The sequence below is a fragment of the Cyprinus carpio genome, chromosome B18, assembly GCF_018340385.1.
Source record: "Cyprinus carpio isolate SPL01 chromosome B18, ASM1834038v1, whole genome shotgun sequence".
Lineage (NCBI taxonomy): Eukaryota > Metazoa > Chordata > Actinopteri > Cypriniformes > Cyprinidae > Cyprinus > Cyprinus carpio.
Genome location: NC_056614.1, coordinates 13,789,726 through 13,805,605, shown reverse-complemented (window position 1 = coordinate 13,805,605; position 15,880 = coordinate 13,789,726). Strand labels below are relative to the sequence as shown.

The 15,880-nt window shown below is 35.7% G+C and overlaps 1 pseudogene; it reads left to right on the top strand.

Moving 5' to 3' along the window:
* LOC109070614 overlaps positions 1 to 15,297 on the top strand; it is a 57,911-nt pseudogene extending 42,614 nt beyond the window's left edge.
* Positions 15,298 to 15,880: the final 583 nt, after the last annotated feature.

The following is a 15,880-nucleotide window of genomic DNA, read 5'->3' as shown; positions in this document are numbered from 1 at the left end:
GAAGTTTATTTGCAATTGTCAAATGAATGTTTTTTGTATTTTACACACACATACACACACGCACACGCAAATGCACACACACACACACACGCTGTCTACACTGCTCAATGAGATACATTTGTATCTGCACTGTGTTTGTTATGATGAAATCATTTGGGTTGCAGTAGGGTGATCATTGCAACACAAATGATACTGTGATCGGCTACAATGCTCAGAGCTGGGAAATTTTATGCAATGAGAGTTATGATGCTTTAATCAAAAGTTTTCCACGATTAGTTAATCTTGCCAGCTTTAATGGGTCTGCATACTTATTTCATATGCAAAGATGTTACCCAATCATTGCAGTAAACATTGAAGTTTTAAAAACTACCCATCAATTTAAACAGTGTTCCTATTAGAAGGGTATAAAATGTCATATTTTATTTCTAAATAAAATAATTAATTAAAAAAAAAAAACTACTAACATTGTATGTGCACCTCAAGAAACATTGCATTATAAAACTGCAGCTCTTGAAAATAATGTTCTTGTCACAAAATGTCAAATGTATTGTGTCTTTGATTATCTGATTACTGCTATTGCTATAAAGCAAGTAAAACCTGTTCTGCTTTCATTTGTTCTTGTTTTGCTTGTACATGGATAGCTTTATCCAGAGATTAGATCTGCACTTAGTGCCCAAAGTAATCCAGCATCTCTAGAGGATATGAAAAACATCTATATTGTATACAAATCATGTTCAGAAAGCGCTCTCTGATGCTTGTGCCCTTATCTGAGGCTGTTTGTCCTCGCCGGTGAGCTAGAAAATTGTTGATCTGTTTTGCGAGAGAGAACGATGAACCCATTTGCAACTAAAAATAAAAGAAGGAAGCACTCCATTTTACTTTTCAGTCATCCTCAGGCTGCACACCCACAGGAAAGCGAGCGTGACATGGTGAAACGGCTGTTGTTTTCGCCATGGGTTGAGTTTCCTGTATATAGAGTGAAATCAGGGTCTTAGTTTGTTTGGAGACGTTAAGGTTACTTAGAAGCTGTGGTAAGGGCCCCGTCCTGCGCTTCCCCTTTCAGCACGTCTGATTCAACTCTGTGGTTATTTCACTGATATATGGGCTTTGTAGGATATAACAAGGCCATTAAGCAGTATTTCTGGTAAACACACTGTGGCTATTCAGTATAATTTGAAAAGGAATTGTATAATTTAGGCATCTAACAAGCTTCCATTTGCAGAGATTGGAATGAAAGATCTTCTGATTTGCACAGCTGTAGATCCATCAAGTGTTAGGGACAGGACTTTTTTTGCTTGCTAAGCTACAAGCTACTTAAACTTTAAATGAAACTCTAGTCAAGCTAACCTTATAACTGTAACTACTCTGAAGCTGGTGTAGCAGTATATTGTAAGCAGTGTTTCTCTGATTTAATAACAATGTTTAAAATGAATAGATTATGATAAGTAAACAACTACAATTAACTAAAATTAGAATATAAATAGAAAATTATAAAGTGGGGATGACCAGCATTTGTATAGAATTATATATCTGTAAACATTAATTTGTGAATTCTGTTTATTTTTATGAATCATTGCTAAAGAACCAATTCACTAAAATAAATCAGAATCTTCTATGCTACACTACAGGTCACATTTTTTTTTTATGTTTTGGAAAGTATTTGTATATAAACATGTAAGAACTGCATTTATATGATAGAGACATCTTTTGGAACATTATAAATGTCTTTGTCACTTATGATCAATTTAAATAATTAACAATAAATAAATAATATTAATAATAAAAATTATACTGTAAATATTGTAAAAATTAATTATCCCAAAAACTAAATTTGGAATTATTTTGGAATCCCAAATAAGGGATGTTATGACCCACAAATGAAAATTCTGCTGTGACCCTCATGTCATTAAAAATCTGTATGGCAAAAAAGATATTCTGAAGAATGTTTTAATACAATGAAAAACATTTGTGTTCAGAGCAACACTGTGTGCCACTGGCTTTTCTATGGGGGGAGATTCTAAATATCTTTTTTTATGTTTTTAACGGAGGAAAAAAGTCATAAAGGTCTGGAATGACAATTTTAATTTTTTTGCGTTTACTGTTCTTTTATTAGAGAGCATTTTTGAATATCATCTCGTTTTGTTGTAAAGGTGGATTTTACACCGCTGTTGGTAATTACTGTAGATTATAAGTTAAGATGAGTCACATCCTGCCAATGACAGATTTACAGTAGGATTTCTGTTGCTTTCCTTTCCCTGCATTGCAAACATTTCCTTCACGCATGTGCCGGTGCTTGATGAAGGATGAAGGAGCGAGCGGTCACATAGACCGGATTATTCCTTCCAAAACAACATTGTTTATTTCTTCCTCTTCCTGCCTTCTCTCTGCCCTGTGCCACACTACTCTGCATTATTATTCTTGCTAAATGCGTCTCACGCTCATGATTCAGGTCTGCTTCCTGGAGAAGGGTCTGTTCCTGTGAAAACCACGCATGCGAGAATGACTGTACAGATGCATGATTCAGTAATGGCACAACAGCCAGAGACCAAACAGACGAACGTGTCAGAACACATGCACAATCATGATACACACCTAGTGAAGCGCTTTTTATTTGTGCATGGTCTTTTAGTGTAAATGACCCGCAAAGTATCTGAATGAAAGTTGCATTTGCATTAGCATTAGTTTTGACAACAGTAGAAAGAGACAGAGCAGTGTAAAGATGTGGTAATAAATGCACTGACCTCAGTTTTGACCTCATCCTCAAAAGAGCAATTTTTGTTTACATGTCTTTCACAAAAGTGGACCTGGGCTTTGGTAATAGCTTCCATGAGATCACTCTCATTGCTATGCCTGGCTTTTATCTTCTGCGTTCAGAGTCTGACCTGCAGTAGCCTCTAATCAGGATGTCGGCACTCTCTGAGAATTTTTTGCTGAGGCCAAAGCAGGCAGCATATTGAAATATTTGGGCTTGTTTGGAAAGGTCTCGGCTGCTTCAAATAAGTTCAAATAAGATGCCTGTCACAGAACCAACCACCAGATAAAATGCAATTTGCAGTTAGCCAGTTGGTAAAGTACGCTTTAGAGCCTAAAATCTTTGCTGCTGTGAATCATAATGAAATACGACAGCTTGAAAATTAAAACTGGATTGGATTTAGTTTAGTTTAATCTATTATCACTACAGTTGATCACCTCTGATCTGGAAGCAGAAGTTTCTGTTTAGTGATGTGACTCTGTGTAACTTCTTGTAATCTTTGCAGTTTGCAAATAATTTTAAATAGGCCTCCTGTTTTTTTTTTACAAATTTTTTAAACAATTACCACTGTTCTTTGTGAAATATGGTCACTCTTTATGTCTCTCTTTTGGTTTGACAAATATTTAACATATGAAAAGTATTTAAAAAGCTTGTGACTGAACCTCATAACTCTATTAAATCCTCAAACTGTCAGCAAAATGAGTTTAGAGACAGTCTCTGCTTGTTTAAAAATTCAAGGGCAACTGGTTGTTTGAATTGGCTTATGTTTTATGTATTTGTGGAGCGGAGAAGAGTATCTTAATCTAGCATTTGCCATCTTGCCATAGCCCAGTCTTAAATAGCCTTTGCGTCCACATAGCTGTAAAAGAACAAAACCAAAAAAAATTTAAGTTTGAATTTGGTAAAATATTAATTATGTAATAAAACATTAAAGTGTCTGACCACATGTAAAGCCACAATACCAACTTGTGTTACCAGTATCGACTACAGTGTTTTTCTCATTTCCTAAAAGGAACAGTTTTGTACATACAAGATTTCTGTCCGACAGTGATGATGTACTGTATTTGTAACCTGTTTGTCTAGCTCATGTTTAAAATCAGGTTTTAGATACATGTTTAAAATGATTAAGAAAGTATTTTTAAAGCAGATACAGACTATAGAGTTTTCCATATCAGCAGGCTGTTACTAATGGGCATGTTTTTTTTGGTAATGCAGGGAACTACTTTGCTTCCCTGGTTTGGGTTAGTCCTCTTCCAATTATTCACTTTCTGTCAAGTTCACTGATCTGCCTGAAATATACCTGATGATTTATTTTGATCTTGATTTTGAGGTCAAGCTCAAACAGGCATGTACAGTGGTGTCCAAAGTCTGAGGCGACTAGTGAAAATCCTTCTATATTGCATTCTTTTCTAATTTATTGCAGTTTTTCATTTCAGATTTCATTATACATCTTATCAGTATGATAATATAAATTTAACAAAAAATTCTGAATATCTTTGGTTTTGTCCATTTTGCTTTAACAACAGCAGCAAACTTGGGCCCAGTTGTTACATTATCACAGTTATCTGGATTTGTAAATCCCTTGTTTTGCTGTCCAGGATTTTGTGGTGTTTTTTTTCCCCAAAGCAACACTGGATTGGATCATTCTGATCCAGATACACACTTTTGCAGATTACAAAATCTGGATTACCAGTGCCAGAATATATTCTTTTGTTTGACATTGACAGCTGTTTGGGGGATTTTTTTTAAATTTATTTATTTATTTTTTACAGGGACAGCAGATTTTTTTTATATCAATGCAAATCAAATGCAAAATATAAACATGATGACCTATTTTTAAGTTGCATTACATTTTGCTCCTACAAAATCCTTCCTTTCTATTGTGATCAGGATCACTTTGTTTTTTTGGATCGCAGTATCCCAGTCCTGCTAAATGGTTTTGAACAACAAATACATGAGGTCTGATCCAGATCAAAACCAAAGTGGTGATAAAAATAATGATCTAATCTAATTTCAGAATCTTTTTTCTTTTAAACAACCCATTTCCCTGATAGTCATGCATTCCAGAATGGTTTGAAATGTGTGAAAAGCTTCAGTGGAAGAATAAAATTTGACCATCAGTTTCATAATCATCAGTTTTTTGGCACAATTTCTAATTAATTTAACTTTAATTTACTCTCATTTACTCAAAAATGGAAATTGATTTTGAGATTCTGTGAAGAAAAAAAACAACAACTGACAATTGCACTCCACTCTGTGTAAAGTTTTATAGCTGCCTGCTTATTTTTGACGTTTCTCGTCTTGTCATGCAGAAATCAGATTTTACCCTCTGCTTTTTCAGTACTCTTCACACTCTCAACCGTAAAATGAGCCTGTCTGTCTGCTCTTTGAAAGATATTGTGGGATCGTGTTGTCATTTCATTAACTTGAACATTCCATTAGCAGAGGAAGAGTTGAAATGCATGCTGTGTGACGGCAGTATTGGATGTAACAAAAAAATTCCTATTATGTCTCTTGTTTACTTTTGGTGCTATTGTGGTGATTGTCTGGGCAGCTCTGGGCATCTGCATTCTGGCAGTCACCAAATCTAATTTATTTTCGAGTCATTAGCACATCCTAGTATGAAGCCCAGCAGTAGCATCTGCTGTATCACTGTGGCAGGATCTACAGGGACCTGTGCAATCATAGTCCTCATAGTGTGCATTCTCTGTTTATCACTGCATGCTTATTTTGCCACCTCTCTGCCTCCATTCTGTCTCTTACAATGGTTTTCTCTTTCTTATCTTCCTGTTGCGCTCCCATTCTGTCTCATTTCACAGTCTTTTTAAGGAAACCCATACAGATGCACTGACGCTGTGGTTGTCTGCACAGTAAGTGGGCTTCTGGAGGTGTGGCGTTTTATCTGCATTCACTGAGCACCACTGAGAATAAATGAAACACAATTTCCCGCTCATATCCCTCACAGAATTTAAAATGTCATCAATCAGCAAACCTGGAGATGTGGCTCAAATTAAAAAGGTTTTGTTCTAGCACAGATTTATAGAAGAGCAATCAATCGTGATTCTGGGGTACTGGTCTACTAACCTCTATTTTAACATTCAGGCCACAAACCAAATACAAAAGACATGACATTTATGTTCATTTTTACGCAGACTGTTTGCTGAGCATATACACTCTCATCCAAAAGTTTAGGGCCAGTAAGATTTTTTTTTTTTTTTTTAATCATTAAAAAAGAAATCAATACTTGTAATAAGTGAGGGCACAATTAATCAAAAGTGACAGTAAAGTCAATTATAATTCTACAAAAGAGTTCTAATAAAAAATATATATATTTTAAACTTACTATTTATCAAAAAATTCTAAAAAATGTTTAAGCAGAACAACTGTTTCTGAGATTGGTAATAATCCTAAATATTTCTTGAGCCCTGAATCAGCATATTAGATCAAGAAACTGAAGGTTGGTGTAATGATGCTGATAATTTAGCTTTGCCATCACAGGAAGGAATTACATTTTTAAAATACTACAATAGAAAACAGTTGTTTTGAATGATAAATAATAACACATTTTAGTTTAAATAGCATGTAAAAGTGAATTTTGCATCCGATGACCTCTCACAGACTTTACAGACCCCAAACTTTTGAATGATAGTGTACTTTGCATGAACCATAACCATTTGGAATGTGCGTTAATTTTTTTCAGATTCAGTGCTGATTCACAAGCTCTCTATTCAATTTTGCTTTCGAATCCATTTGGATTATTTCAGTTATAATGTCCTTTTTACTTGGAGAATGTACACCTTTACTTTAGAGAAAATCCACCACATTTACTGTTACTCTTCAAAATATTGTGTAAAATCCAGTGATTCCAATAGGAATCTTCACGTAGGAGTTCCACTTTTGACTTCTTTTTGAATTGTGCTTCATACATCTTTCTTTAGTCTTGAAATTTTGCTTGAGTTTCAATAATGTGCACTGCACTTAATGTGCTAAATTATACAACAGGGGTGGCAAACATTGGTCCTGGAGAGCCGCAGCCCTGTGGAGTTTTGCTTCAACCCTAATCAAACACACCTGCACAAGCTAATCAAGGTCTGAAGGGTTACTAGGAAGCTATAGGCAGGTGAGTTTTAATTAGGGTTGAACTCCGCTCTCCAGGACCGGAGTTTACCACCCCTGTTATACAAGGACTACGTTTCAAACTAGTAACCCATCTTTTTAAACTATTCATTAAGAGTTATTTGTTTTGTATAAATCATATTGCACTAGCAATTCTGTTGCAATTCTATGTTTTTGATTTCCGAAAAAAGATCCACAACTCATAAGAGCCATTTGTTCATTAATTGAACTACAATGATGCTCTAGTGTGATTCCTGCAACAAATGATTTTTATGAATTTGTTCTTTTAATGAATAGTTTAAAAAAATCAAGCTACTGGTGCAAATTAGTAACTTGGTTCTGAAGTGAAAGATTTCCTTAGAAACCAAAATGCTCCTTTAGGAGCAACAAATGCTCTTTTCTTTTTTCAGCTGCTTCAGGGGCCGTTCACATATTGCGGCTTTTGCATGCTCAAGTTCGTTATTTCAAAACATTTCAACTTTTCAAAATGCCGCAAGCGCACCGCGTGTCATGTGACAAGAACCAACCAATCAGCTTCATCCTTTCCCGTAACAACATTGAAAGCTCAGCCAAGGTGAAGGAACAGCTGATCATAGCTGTACAGGGATAGCCAGTTTTAAATAAATTTAGTAGCAGAGCTACTGCAAGCAATTTTTAGTGCTGCAAATCCTTTTATTCTTTGCTGAAACTTCTGGTCTTTATGGAGAGCGCAGGTCATGGTTGCTTAGCAATGGCAGACGCCTCCGGCACACCTAGCAATTTTCACGCGTTTTTAGGCCCCTTAAGCAGCCATATGGGAACCTGTGATATGCTGCTAATGATAGAACAGTCTCACCTCCCAAAAAGCTGATTAAACAATTGAGTTTGCCAACATGTTGATTTCCTTGTAGTGTTGCCATCTTTGTTTAACAGCTATGAAGAAGTAGGAGGATGCATTGAATGACAGCCATAAACCTGAATATGTGTGAATCTGTGAAAATCATCAGAGACACAATGTGGGTGGCTGCATTTGCTAATTTGTTATCAAATTGGATTTCATGCTAAAAATAGTATGTTATTAATCCACCTATCGACCGCTGGCCTCCAAGACGTCAGTCTTCACAACAGGTTTCTTCACTTAAATAAAAGATGTCTTCATGATTCGCACCACACAACTGTGGACAACTCACCATGCACTCAGTTCATCATGCTTCAGAATGATACAGCTGTTTTTGTTCATCTGAAGTGAATTCAGAAAGGAAGTTTCTGTCAGAATTGTTACTACCAGTTTTTATTATTCTGAGTGTAATGTCTGTCTCCCTTGTGTCTTTCTCTCTCTCTCTCTCTTCCTCACTTCCTCCTCTTCTCTCTCAGATCAGTCAGATGCTGGGGAATGAGATCAAGTTTGCAGTTCGAGAGCCTGTGGGACTGAGGTAAGACAACATCCCTGTGCTGTTCTGCCGCGCTCTACACCACAGTGCTTGGGGGAGTTTGCTCTTATAAACCTCATTTATTACGATCTGCCTTGGGTCACCAATGCAGAAAATAGCAGGCTTTAATTAAAGCACATCTATTTTGACAGGCCACAGATGAACCAGCTGAACCCTGGGCTCAATAATTGTACAAATCCAGCGGCTGTTTAAGTTACGCATATCATTTTGTCTGTCTCTAAATACTAAAGCAAATGGTTTATTTAAGAAGAATCCCCTGCGATATTATTAGCATTATATTTATGTGCACTAGCAGAGTTACTTGAATTTTGCACCATTCAAGAACATAGCACATTTCTAGAATATATTATAATATATATATATATATATATATATATATATATATATATATATATATATATATATATTTTTTACTGTACTGTTTTTATTGTAAGTCAGTTCTTGGCATAAAAAATAGCCTATCATTTATTTTAATAAAAAAAATCTAACCATGAAAATAGCCTCAGTTGCTGACATGGCTTTAAAAACTATACTATTGCAACTACTACTACTAGATACAGTTGTGCTGTTTAATATTTTTATAGAAACCGTGATTAGTTTTTTAAAGATTCACTGATAAACAGAAAGTTCATAAGAACAACATTTATTTGAAATATAATTTTTGTAACATTATAAATGTCTAACTTTTGAACAATTCAGTAGATCCTTGCTGAATAAAAGTATTTATTTTTACCGACCCCTACTTTTTGAAAGAGAGTGTGTATATTATCAGCAATCAGCATAACAATTAGAGTCAAAATGAACATGGATTTCAAAATGTCTTAGTATGCAGTTTGTCTCTCTTTTATTATAATAAACAGCAGCACTGTATAAAACCTGATGATTATGTTCTCCAGCATGATTTGAGATGATCCAAAGAGCTTCAATGGTAGCGCAACATCTGACCATCTCTAAAGAGTCATATAAATGTCACAAATGAACTTATCTGATTAGTGATCTAAAATTGGTCATTTTACATGCAAATGTTTCTTTAAGTTTATTTCCAGATTTTAATGCAATCCCTGATAATTCATCTCAGGCTTTTGAACCCCTGTACTATATCTCATTGCTAAACTGCCCTTGGCGCTTCAGAATAGAAGATTCACAACCAAAGTTTGCCGTCTTTTCTAACTGACTCTGATGTTTTTCCTTTCTCAAGTTGTGGATCCTCTTCTCCGCTGTGGTTTTCACAGTCATGGCCCTTATGGTAAGTTTCAATACTTTAAAGGTGCTGTATGTAGGATTGACACCGAGTGGTTGAACTAGGTATTACAGTCCAAATTCAAAATATTGGAGAGGGGTTTTTTTTCACCCGGCCCCTCCTCCTCAGACTTGACGCACATGCAGGTTGCCAGATTGACGACACAAACAGGAACGAGAGCACTTGAGGATGAATGAAATGAAATACGCTGTGTTTTCCACCAACTGGCAACCCAGGGTGCTGAAATACAATTGGGTAAACTAGCAGTGGGCAGGTTTCACAAACCAAAACAAAGGCCGACATTCCGGCCCGGAACGCACATTTTCAAAGGAGAATAACTGACTGTAGCACTGTTTTTCAGATAAACAAGCATGTTTCTTAAATATCTGCAAACACATTATGGTATTTTTATGCTTTAGTAGAGTCAAAATCTTACATACAGCACCTTTAAGCTTTATACAGGACCAGTGCTCTCTTACTGTCTTTAGTATCATAATGAGTCTATCAGTAATTTATTTTAAATGTGTGATTTATAGGCTCTAGCCTTCCCTAACCAGCTGTATGAAGTTGTATTTGATCAAGAACAAACAGCCACCAGTGTCTCTATACGTCTCTATGGAGGGGCCATTCTCAGTAAGTCATATTCATTTCATTCTGTGTTTTCATAATGCAACATAACCTAATGATCTCTCACACTCTTAATTAAAGGTTGTCATGTGGTAAGCACATCTATTGACGGGCTGTAAACAGACTCCTCTATGTGTCTTTTTACTCTTCGACTCAAGGGGCTCTTAGGATGTGTTTTTGTGTTTGTTATGTGAGTTAATGGCCAGTCAGCCAGTGGATTGTGAAGAGAAGCGAGGAGGAAATATTCCCTGAGGGGTGGCACGCTCTCCGCTGCTCATTCATTTAATTGCACATTAAATCTGACTCTTTCTGGCCCGCTGCAGACGATGAATTTTCACAAATTAGTAGTGCAATTATTCCTCTCTATACCTGCTCCCTTTTCAAATCTTGCCCTCAAAAATTAAATAGATGAGATGTATTTTTATTTAACTCTCCTGGTAATTAAATCTGTCAGTATGTGTCAGCCGCTGTTCTCTGGTGTCTCCAGGTGAACATTTTATGTCTCAACCCCCTTGGTGATAAGTTACCTTTAATTAAGTGTAGTTCACTGGAACAGTGAACATTTGTGTCATCTCATTCAACATTTTCTCTTTTTATCTATCATTTCTAAAATTCACTACATTTTGGTTTAAACTTGGAAAGTTGACTAAACTAATCTGAAATAACTCGTAGGGAAAAATCCTGATAGTTTGTATACTTGAAGCATATCAATAAATGTTGTGATACATTGTAATGTTTAGCTGTTACAAAGTTGTTCTTGTTTACTTGCACTACTGTTCAAACGTTTGGGGTCAAAAGTCTGTTATTGTTACCAAGGCTGCATTTATTTGATCAGAAAGTTTTATATGTTAATATATTTTAATATGTAATTTATTCCTGATGGCAAAGCTGAATTTTCAGCAGCCATTACTTCAGTCTTTAGTGTCACATGATTCTTCAGAAAGCATTGTAATATGCTGATCACTTAAGAAATATTTCTTCTCATTATCAATTTTGAAAACAGTCATGATGATTAATATTTATTTGGAAACCGTAAAACTTTTTTTTTTCTTTCTGGATTCTTTGATGAATATAAACTTCAAAAGAATCTTTTGCAGCATTATAAATGTCTTAACTGTCACTTTTGATCAGTTTCATACAATAGAAGTCAACAAGATCTTAATGACCCTAAACTTTTGAATAATAGTGTACATATACTTCCTAATTTATTTGACAGGTCTTTCTCTGATCATGTGGAATGGCTTGTACACTGCTGAGAAGGTTATCATCCAGTGGACGTTACTTAGTGAGGCCTGCTACTTTGCCATCCAGTTTTTAGGTTTGTATGAGTAAGAACTAGAGTCTAATGCATGCTGGGTCTTGTCATCTCTAGATGGGCTGTGTACTCTCATGATGCCACTGCCCTCTAGTGGCTATGGTCTATAAACAGATCCATTCAAGTATATACATGTACATTGTAAATTGCACATATGCAATTGGTTAAGACATTTAAAAGAAGTAAAATTAATTTCTAATTAGATTAAGTTGATATAGGAAAAAAAAAGAGCACAGAGTAATATAAAAGACCAGAAACACTTGTATGTTGCAATGAAACAGGTTAAAGGGTTAGTTCACCCCAAAATGAAAATTCTGTCATTAATTACTCACCCTCATGTCGTTCCAAACCTGTAAGACCTTCGTTCATCTTCAGAACACAAATTAAGATATTTTTGATGAAATCTGAGAGCTTTCTGTCACTCCTATAGACAGCAACGCAACTGAAATGTTCCCAGGTCCAGAAACATAGTAAGGATATCGGTAAAACAGTCCATGTGACATCAGTTGCACAACTTCAGTTTTGCGAAGCTACAAGAATACTTTTTGTGTGCAAAGAAAATAAAAATAATGACTTTATTAAACAACTCTTCTCCCCCAAGTTACTGTCTTCCGCCATTTTGGAGAGTCTCACAATCCATACGCACACTTTACCCTAAGTGTAAACAACGCTGATTACGCCGATTACGTGCGCGCACCACCCCCCCGCCACCCCCCAATACGTTGATTACGTTCTTGGGTACTCTCCAAAATGATGAACTCATGAGGGTGAGTAATTAATGACAGAATTTTCATTTTGGGGTGAACCATCCCTTTAAGGGGTCTATATACAAATATGTTGCTGCAATTGACCAATCGGAATGAATTCTCAAGGATCATGTGACACTGAACACTGGAGTAATGGCTGCAGAAAATTCAGCTTTGCCATCACAGGAATAAATCACATATTATAACATATTATTATAAGTAATATTTAAAAGTTATTTAAAATCAAAATAATATTTCACAATACTATATTTACTGTATTTTGATTAAATAAATGCAGCTTCGGTAAGCATAAAAGACGTCTTTTAAAACATTACAACCTGAAACTTTTGAATGGTACTATAAAGCCCCATTCACACCAAAAACAATAACTATAAAGATAAAGATGATATTAGCATCCACACCAGTGGAAAATATCCGTCTGTTTATTCTAAGTGCACGCCCTTCTGCTGCTTTGAATTCTTGAGCTCGCTAGAACAGGTTTGATTCTAATTGGGAGTCAATGTTTGTATCGTTCATCAGCTGGAAAAAAAACAATCTGAAAATTATCCCAACGATACAGTTTCTCTGTGCCTTTATCGTTATAGCTGTGGTGTGGACTCTTTAATATTGAGAACGATTTTTAGAACTATATCTTTATTGTTATCTTTATAGTTATCGTCCTTGGTGTGAACGGGCCTTAAATCTAATTAGCCATCATGATATTTATAATACATTATAATACACATAATACATTTACCATGTGTTTCCTCAAAACTGTCTTGATATTTGCATCACGTAATCTTGGCTTCACTATGTTGCAGTGACCTCCGTCACTCTGGTGGAACTGGACTCTTTACCAAATGCTGCCATCCTCCTCCTCCTCAGTCGCATATTCTTCCTCACTGTCACACTGTCCTACTACTACCATCTGGGACGCCGGCCCAAGAAGATCTGAGAGCCCCACAAGCACCGTTCTGACACACCTGGTGCTTGGGGAGTTGAGTGACGGGCCACTGGGCTGGAGTTTCCATCAGAAGTGTTGAACAGTGACACAACCAACAACATCAATCTGTTCACCTGGCGTTGAGCCTTACCACAAGGCCGACGCCAATCCCAAAGCCTTTATTTTAATTTCAGCGTACACACAACACAGGAGTTTGCCTTTAGTAAGCAACTCCATCTCTTTTTGTTTGTTTTCTACTACTTCTTCTTTTTTAATGGGAAACACTCACAATATGGTCAAATGAATTGCATTTCTTTACAGTCTAGCCCTCCTCATTCACCATTTATCGTGTAAAGTATTGCACACCGTAGCCGAGCTTAGACTGCTGGCGTAATTGTCTGTAGCTATGGTATCAATAAAACTGTAAACCATTTCATGTAATAATGCCAGTGAGCTCCTAGTCATGTGACGTGCGTGAAGGTGGCTAGTAAACACTAGATTGTGTGTTTTTACATGCAGGTCATTCAGTATTTGAGCAGTTAAAACATTGTTCCTGATTGGTGTATTTTGTATCACTGCTGTATTACTAAATTAGGAACAACCTGCTCTACGTCGAATGATGGGAATGGTTATGAAAAGCATAGTTGTACTTTATTGATGATTGATGCAACAGGTTCATTTGTTCAGTTGGTGCATGGACTGTTTCAGGAACTTCAGTTAATGGGTTTGAACTAATTATTCATATTATAGATAACAATATCCATTTTTTCTTAGTGTCAAGTTTGTTTCATTAAAATGTCAGAAACACCTTTTTTGTTTAGTAATGCCACAGAACCTGGTTGTGTAGCACAATGACATGTTTCATTCATTTTAACAAGCAATGTAGCAGTATTTTCCCTCACTTTTCCCTAATATTGCCTTTATATGCTAAACTGCACAGGCGTTCCACATGTCAGCACACTGCCAGGTGTTTGTACTCTTCAAATGATCTGTATATATTTTTTGTTGATTATGCTTATTTATTGGCTTGCCCAAAAGTTCATTTAGATTTTTTTTTTTTTTTTTTAGGTTTGTGGTATAACTTGCATGTTTATTGTCTGAGTTGTTCAGTCCAGAAATGATCTTGTATGCTCTTGATAACAAGTCATCTTGTGCGAGTTCTGCTGAGACAAACTGCAAAATCAAAATGAGCCGTGTGTATGTAGTTACACTTTTGCTGCCTTGTATAGATTTGCTATTATTTTAGACCGTGTCCATTAGTACAACAGTGACAACTCCCATTAAAAGCATAATAGAATTGGAAACGCTTTATAACTTTAGCATAACTTGGATATTAGATATTGGAAAAAAATGTTGATTGGCTATATGGAAGGAAGGAATATGTTTAGAAAGAACTTATATGGTAAATATCTGTTGTTAAATGTTTCATATGAGGCTACAGTACTGTTGGTTGTTTTCATATATGATAGAAAAAAAGTGTGTATTTATGTACCACATGTGGACAAAAGTAGCAGTTACTTGCAGGGTTTAATTAGGTTCGCATTTAACTCTGCCCAACTCCAAACCTCTGCTATACATGACTCATAAAATAGATAATAAAGAAGTTCAAAGGACCAGCCTGGTAGAGGCTCATGTTTCTTTTACAATCCAGTTTGATTTTGTCTCTTTGTAGTCTTTACATTCGAACAGCTCATAGTTCAAATCTCAGTACAAACCTTTCCTCTCGCTGTCCTGTAGATATTTTTTCTTTGACAGAACCAAATCATTCCTAACTAGTAGTTCATTATAGGCATGGCTGTTACTGTATGTTTTATTCCGCTCATTAAAAAGCAAGCTCTCATCCCTCTTAACACTCGCCCAGTTAAATATGATGATGGCAAATGCCAAACATGAATCATTTGTTATTCACGTCTCCTGATGAGAATTGTGTTGCCATGCGATTAGAAATAATATCCTGTTAGCTGCTAGTGGCTTCAGCTGTCTGCCGATGGTATACATAATGCCTCTGAAGGGATGTTGATGTCATTTTAAATGTGTGTGTAAATATTTTATTGAAAGATGTTATTGTTATGGACTTGCATCGTTATCTTTTTGGAATAAAGAAAATGTACAAATATTGCAACTGTTATTCAAGGACTCTCTCTTTTTTTTTATTTTTTATTTTTTTATAGATAATACATGCTTTAATAAGGAGCTTTCACCTCACACTAGCTTTAGATTTTGTCAGCATATACAACAGTTTGTTTGTTGAATTCGAAACTGGCCTGGAACTATTGAATTAAACAGTTTATGACCTTGGCACATTGTAACACATTAAAGGCATACTAGGAAGTTTTTTTTTTTTTTTTTAGTTTTTCCTAGAATCTTGTACCCTCTTGGGCACTTGTATTAGTACTTAAGTATCGCCTGCATAACTATTTTCCTTCAACTAAAACAAAAAAGCTAAAACCAGCTACTTCCAACTTAAACCAGCTAAGACCAGCCAACCAGCTAGTGTTTTTCAGCAGACAATTAGATTTATTAATTGCCGTTTCAAATTTCCAGAAAGTGCAGCTCCAGAAACTTATAATATTTCATATGTAATGATAGTTGTTATGCCTTGAGTTTTTGTTCAATTTTTACCCTTTTGAATGAATAATCCTACTCAAGTCGATAAAATAAAATAAATTAATAATAATAATAATAAAAATTCGTGTTTGACCAGTGGATGG